Below are 8,002 nucleotides of genomic sequence, written 5' to 3'. Positions count from 1 at the left end.
ATATATATATTATATAATATCATTTAATATATTATTATATATATATAAATACATATATATACACACCCATAGATACTGGGTACCTTGCGGTCCCAGGCTAAACTGTGGGGGATTTCGGAGCAGCAGAAGGTCCCAGAGGTACAAAGCCATGGCTCACCGGCGTGTGAACACGCCCTGGCTCTATACCAACTCCTGCCCCTCAGCCACCCTGGGGTAATTGGGTGGCACAGGATGGGAACGAGTTATTTGTCCTGCTTGCGCCCCAGCAGGCGCCAACACACCATGAAGCTTGTGTGACAAAGCCCTAGGGAACTCACAGGCAGATGGGGGGCCCCACAGTCTGCCGACAGCGTCGGTTGGGGTGGCAGAGGTTGTGTGCACCAGAATGACTGCCCGAGGCTTAACCTTAGGCAAGCCATCCGTGTAGATGCTTGGAAAATCCGGTCCTTGTGGCAGGATGAGTGGTTACCTCTACCATCGAGGGAATTGGCGCAATTGGGAGTTGAGGTGGCTGCCCTCTCAGAGGTGAGAAGACCTGGCAGCAGTACCATCAGTATGGGTGGGTACACCTGGGCCACAGCGATGGTCACCACCTCCAGGGAGTAGCCATAGCTATCTCCAGTCGACTTCAGGCCTCGGTAGTTAAGGTAACACCAGGTGAATGGAAAAACACTCTTCTGTACTGATACTATGGAAGAAAAGAACACAATACAAAAACTAGATTTATTGAAAATGAGACTACAATTTCGAAATCCACATGGATTCCATCCTCAGGTCTGGAATGAGGATGGAATCCAGGTGGATTTCAAAACTGTAGTCTCCTTTTCAATAGTCTGGGCTAGTACAGTGGTAACGTGTCGGCCTCTCATCCAAGGGGTTGGCGGTTCGCGCCCCGCCCAGGCGCGGAAGTTGCAATTGTCGCCTGGAGGTTACTGCTGTGGCTGGGCACCACGGCGGGTAAGGACTAGGTTCATCTGAGTCAGCACCAGCTGACACACGTGAGCGAGTCGGCATTCGTCGACACAGGCCGGGCTTCCCTGATGGCATAGCCCAGGCGAGGCTAAGCTTCGCATATCGGACTTACATACTTATCATTGTCAATAAATCTATTTTTTGTAGTGTGGGTTTTTCTTCCATAACACCAGTTGATCAGCATATTATGGCATTGAGACTGAAGCATGATTTTTGATGTCTCTTATTGCTGTATATGCTCCTACTGATGTTTGCAAACTCGATGTGAAAGAGGTATTCTACGCCAAACTCTCATCCATGGCAGGCAAGATATATGCGCTGTTCAATGTGGTATCCAGCTGTGATCGTGCTGGCTATGAGATGTCTGTTGGCTCCCATGGCTCAGGAGCTGATCCCAGCAGTGAAAACAGCCTCTTATCCGAGACTTTGCTAGATTCCAGAGAAGGAGGATCTCTGCCTCCTGGTTTCAGCGTTCCATCCCTCATCGCTGGACATGGTATAGTGATATGGCTACAGTGGCTAGGGAGATTGACCACATTCTTGTTAACACATGATGGAGGATTCTCCAGAACTGCTGGGTTTACCGGAGTGCAGAGTTCTGTGGCACTGACCATAGGCTGGATGTACCTACCATACCGGTCCACTTCAAAACTCCTCGTTGTTTCACTTGGACAGACTGAGGGATGAGGATTGATTGATTATTTAAAATTATCTGCCGTGTCAACAGCTAAGGTCATTAGTGGTGAATGCCTTGTTAAATAGAAATATTAAAATGTTTAAAACTTTAAAAATCTATCAATAAATAAACAAATTAAAAATCAAAGCATAAATATTATGCTCTAAGTATATAAAATATTGTATAAACATTATGCATAATTAAATTTTATTGAAAATATTAGTCTCCCTAAGGAAACTAATAAGACCCTCTATGTCACAATCTTCCCCGTATACATTTTTCAGTGTATATGGGGGAGACAAGTACATACGTTTTTGGTCTGAGAATGTTGCACATCTTTCCACTACATGTGCGATCGTTAATGGCTCTTGGCATCCTTCACAAAGTACTTGACTTTTAGCCATCATCGGCAGTCTTGTGTGCCCGATTCTTAGTCTTGTTAATACAACTTCCACTTTTCGGTTAGGGTGGATGCTAGTCACCCAACTACCAAGGTCATCTCTAATCTCTCAGTTTGTTTCTGGAGGTATGCCTCCATTGTTCCTTCCATTTATTGCGAAGACAACTCCTTTTCTGGGTTTCAGGTCGGTGTGTGGGAGAGAAAAACGAGCATCACAAGGCTGAGCAGCAGCTGCCTTGGCCTTCTGATCAGCTCGCTCATTCCCACACATGCGCTGGCACCCAACACAGAGTTATCTTTTTACGTGTTGACATCAGTGCAAGCCAATCTTGAACCTCCCTTACTACTGGATGTGATGAGTTTAAGCTCTTGATTGCTTGCAAGGCACTACGAGAGCACAATATATCATAATAGAATGGTTGTTAAGATCTCTAGTTATCTTAACTGCTGCAAGGATGGCATGTAACTCTGCAGTGAAGATCGAGGCTGCTAGAGAAAGACTGCCAGATGCAGTCTTCCTTCTGCTCACTGCTGCAAAGTCCACACCATTTTCAAAATTCGAACCATCTGTATATATTGCCTCTGATCATTGATACTTAGAAATATGCTGAAGAAATTTCTCTCTGACTTCTGCTTCGGATCTCTCCCCTTTCCCAGTTCCGACCAAATCAGGCTTGACTTGATTAGTCCAAGGGGGGAATTGGGGAATTCCAACAGCCAGAACCTTAGTGAGACTCAAATTAAGATCTTCCACAAGATTCCTCATTCTCCTACCATAGGATCGGCTATCCTCAAGGGGGTTGAAAACCAATCTGGATGTAGGAGATCCCGGAATCCTTTGTAGTCTCGTGTAGAAAATCAGGTTCATGTAGTCCCAGTGTAATGAAAGAGGTGGTTCTCCACTCTCAGCATACAGGGATTCCACAGGTGAAGACCTGAAAAACCCAGTACAGATTCTGAGAGCTTCATTATGAATCGAGTCCAACATCTGTAGAACAGTGGGAGTTGCAGAAGAATACACCTCACAGCCATAATCAAGCTCACTATGAATAAGCGCTCGGTAAAGCTGCAGAAACGTTGTGCGATCTGCACCCCAAGATAGATGTGAAAGAACCCGCAAAATACTAAGTGCTTTTGTAGCCTTCACTTTTAACTGTTTGATGTGAGGCACTCATGTAAGTCTTGAGTCAAAAATTAGACCCAAGTACTTCACCTCTTGGACAAATTGCAGTGGGTTTGCTCCTAAATAGAGGGAAGGGTGGAATTATTCTCGTTTGTGGAAATGTATAGCCATGGTCTTGCTTGGGGAAAATTTGAACCCATGATATGTTGCCCACTGTACAACCTGATTTATTGCAACCTGCATGTGTCCTTGCACATCCTTCAAGCTTCCTCCTGAGCAGTACAGTGTAAAGTCATCCACATACAGATTACATGAGACAGAACTTGGAACAACTTTTACGATGTCATTTATAGTAATGGCAAATAGGGTCACACTTAAGACACTCCCTTGTGGGACCCCTTCCAGCTGGTCTTCCAGGTTAGAGAAACTGTTTCCCACCCGAACTCTAAATTTTCTGTTAGCAAGGAAGCTTTGTAGGTAGGTAATTCTCCTCTTAAACCAATGTCATACAGCTTCATGAGTATGCCATGCTTCCAAGTGGTATTGTAAGCCTTTTCAAGTGCATCTGTGGTCGATCTCAATTTTCTAAAGCCATATTGATATGGGGTCAACACGTTTTCTTTTTCTAGCAGCCATGTCAACCTGAAGTTTACCATTTTCTCCATCAGCTTGCAGATGCAGCTGGTGAGAGAAATTGGTCTGTAATTTCCTGGTCTGGAAGCATCTTTGCCAGGTTTAGGAACAGGAATGATTATAGCCTCTTTCCATGTGGATGGCACTGTGCCCTCCCTATAGATCCTATTGAATAGGTCCAACAGGAACTTCTGGGAGCTCTCCGGTAAGTGAGATATCATTTGATATGGAATATCGTCACTTCCTGGGGCATTCTTAAGGCAGAGCTGCAAAGCAGAGTCCATCTCCTTGCGCAAAAATGGCAAGTTGTATGGAAGTTCTGCTGCAGTCCTACTGAAGAACGACACTGGGTGTTGTTCCAGTTCAGCTCGAAGATTGGGGAATCGAGCAGTGTAAGATGCTCCAGAGGAGATCTCTGCCATGGATTTAGCTAGCTCATTAGCAACATTTTTTTTTGTCTGTGATGATTATGCCATCTATCTTCAGAGCAGGTTGTGATATGGATGTGCTCTTTCCAGCAATTTTACACACCTTGTCCCACACCTATGCTAAGGGGGTCCCACAGTTATTCGAGGAGACATACTGTCTCCACGACGTCCGTCTAACCTCCTTTAGCACGTGCCTGGCCATGGCTTGGGTCTTTTTGTAACTGATAAAGGTTACAATGCTGGGGCGTCGTTTCAACTGCCTTAATGCAGCTTTCCTTGCTCTGACAGCTTGTTGGCATTCATCAGACCACCATGGTACTGGAGGTCAACGGTACTGTCCGCTACTTTTGGGAATGGATGCTTCTTCTGCGAGGTGAATTCGTGATGTGAAGTGATTAACAGCATCTTGAACACACTGGAAATCATTCACAGATCCTTGCAATACTGCAGTTGATCTAAAATGATTCCAGTCTGCATGTTCAAGTCACCATCTCTGCACTCCATTGACTGGAATACCATTCACCTCCTCCAAAATTATTGGAAAATGGTCGCTTCCATGTAAGTCTTCCATGACCTGAGCCTATTGATAGGTCTATAATGGAGAATGTCCCAGTTTGAATTTGGAAATGTGTGGGAGTGTCACTGTTCAGTAAAACTGCATCTACTCTTTAGAACAAGGACTCCAAGGCCCTTCCTCGAGGGTTGCACAAAGTGTCTCCCCAGAGGTGATGCCGACCATTGAAATCTCCCAAGAGTAGAAATGGATGTGGCAACTGCCCAAGTACATCTTCCAAATCATTTATGTTGAGATTATGTGGATTATGTGGATGGATGCAACAGTGTAAGGTCATGTCAAGCCTATTCTCACAGCCTTCACCTGCAGTGTTGTCTGCAGGTGGATGGCCTGAAAGGGAATATATTGACGTACCATTACTGCTACTCCTCCATGAGGTCCATTATCAAAGGTCCCATAATGGGCTTGAATTTGGAATCCTCTCAGGGAAATCGGATGATTTTCCCTGGTCAAAATCTCTTGTAGGCATACACAAACTGGATTACATGAAGCTATCAGATGTTGCAGTTTTTCCCATTTTGCATGAATTCCCTGACAGTTCCATTGGATTAGGGTATCCAGTTCTTTATATTATTTCTTCGTAAGGTGTTTGGCAGCACCTGTGGTCAAGGTTTGCCCCACACCTTTAGGCTGTCCCTTTCCAGGATCCTGGGAGTACCTTTTTAATGGATGTTTACCTGTGGAACTAGTTTCCACAGGTTTCCCTTGGACAGGTTCAGGATTTCTTTGCCTGGGCAAAGAACAGACCTGAGCCTTTGCTTCAGGGACATTCTTTCTAGCAGCAGAGGCCCCTGTGGATGTTGTGGCAGCTGGAGTCTTTTGGGCAGGTTCAGGATTCCTTTGCCTGGGCAAACGGCGTGCTTGAGCCTTTACTTCAGGGGCATTCTGCATAGCAGCAGAGGCCCCTGTGGATGTAGTGGCAGCTGGAGCTGTCACCATTGAGGCCTCTAGAGCCCTTAAATGTTGGCTCCAAAGACCTTACTTTGGGAGGAAGAGTCTCATCAATAGAGCCCTCACTCCTACTCCGTTTCTGGTGGAGCAACTCACCAGAGGCAGTGTCAGCAATTTCCGACTGAGGGTTAAAAGAAGTGGCAGAGTGTGTGTTGTAAGAAGCATTGGAAGGCAAGGGCTGGTGGGGAGGAGGATGGGCTAGAACCGAAGCAAAAGACCTACCTGGCTGTGCAAACAGCACACAGGCACGTCGCTTTGCCTCTGGAAAACTAACTTTCTCCTTGCTCCTTATTACAAATACTTCCTTTTCAAATTTGTACCTTTTACATTGCTTTGAAGAAGCTTCATGAGCTTCTTTGCAGTGGTAACAGCATATTGGACCTGGACAGTTGTCATCTCCTTCATGACCTGTTGTACCATACTTTACACATCTCTTGGTTGTCCATTTTCTTTAAAACGGCAAGAGTTGGCTCCATGCCCATAACCCTGGCAGTGGAAGCACCGCATAGGGTTGGGCACATATGGCTTTACCTTCAGGTGGTACCATGCTAACTTAACCGATTCTGGAAGGACTAATGTGTTAAAAGTTAGAAGAAGAGCTGGTGTCGACTGTTCCAAACCATCAACTTTCTTCCTAAAACGTTTTACTGCCACTACATTAAAATCCTCCAGTTCCTCTAACAGTTTCTCCTCAGAATACCTCATCAGGTCTCGGGAAAAGACAATTCCTTTACACTGATTGAGGGTTTTGTGAGGAGAACATGAAACTTGAGCCCCAGGAATGTTGCATATTGCACGCAGACGGTCACTCTTGTCTGGTGACGAAACCTCAACTACCAGGCTACCATCTCGCTGATGGTGATGCGAGGATCACGTTGACATACTTCAACTATTTTCCGATGTACTTCAAAAATGTCAAGATCCATGATTGATACACCATCAATGGTCTTCACTACTAGGTAGTTACTATATGAAATGCTTTCTTATTTACCAGGTAAGATTTCCTTAGTAGATTGAGGAGGACTTTTCCCCTTCTTAGCTGGTTTGGGAGCCCGGGAACCATTACGATTCCCATTCTTGCCCTTTGGAAGTTGGAAAGGTTCCAGAGTGACAACGTGTGATGTTCCAGAAAGAATGGTCGAGGGATTGCGTAGGTCGTCAGGGAGAGAGCTAGATCTTTGTAAATTTGTGGTACTCATACAAATTGGAATTCTTCATTTCCTCACCCCCCAAGCCACCATGGAGTCCAACGAAGGAAAGCTATAGTTGGGGCTCAAAATCTCCCAGCAGCCACAGGTATAATGAGGAAATATACACAGTCATTATTACAGTACTGATGGTAGTCGCGGGACCTATGCCCTACCGACTGAATAGTGCCTGCTTGACCCTAGCCATATTTGACCAGCTGATTGACTTGACTGGGCCTTGATCAAGCCACCCGTCTAACCAGAATAAAGGACCAAATAGGTGTGTTGCTAGCTGCAGGGTGCAGTGTGAAGCATCGCTCAACCTACAGGACTCCTGTCTCCTGGTAATATGGGATGCCACACACAGCAAATACACGTGGGAGAGTTCTCCCTGGTCCAAGATGTAATGAACCAGGGTGGGTGCACCATCCCCTCTCATAAGCCATGGTGCACCAGGAAGCCATTTTGTCTCATCCCTCACTGGTGACCCCTCCAGTATGGGTAGCCCTCTGGTCCGGCTTACCAGATCATTGGGACCTCAAGCCCCCCCACCGCGGCAAGGCGGCTTCCGTTAGGGGGGAGAGGGAGGAGGAGTGTACCCTTGGGTTCACCCTGGTAGTCTCTGATCGATTCGCAGAACTTGACAACCTAATGGACCCAGTTGATCTGTGGGAGCTCTTCAAGCATGAAACACTTGAAGCAACCCAATCCATTGGCATATGCCCGAGGGCTAGGCAGAATTCCATCTCCCTGAAGACATTTGAGGCAACTAAAGCATGTTGCATGTCTCGGCTGAATGGCAATCAGGTCTTGCATCGCTATTTGGTGCGTAGGGCTCAGACACTGCTAACAATGGACAAGGAACAGTTCATCAGGAATCTTGCTGAGGAGGTTGAAGGCCATTTCTTGGTAAATGACCCACGCCCTGCCTACCAAGCCCTGAGGAAGCTGAACTCTAAGCCCCCCTCACAGATGACATCAGTCTGATTAGCGGATGGACAGATCATCTCAGATCATGTTGGGGTTCACAACTGACTATTTTTGAGTTTTGAGTAGGT

This window comes from Penaeus monodon, chromosome 1, assembly GCF_015228065.2.
Source record: "Penaeus monodon isolate SGIC_2016 chromosome 1, NSTDA_Pmon_1, whole genome shotgun sequence".
NCBI lineage: Eukaryota > Metazoa > Arthropoda > Malacostraca > Decapoda > Penaeidae > Penaeus > Penaeus monodon.
The sequence above is the reverse complement of the archived record's forward strand: the minus strand, read 5'-3'. Positions refer to the sequence as shown.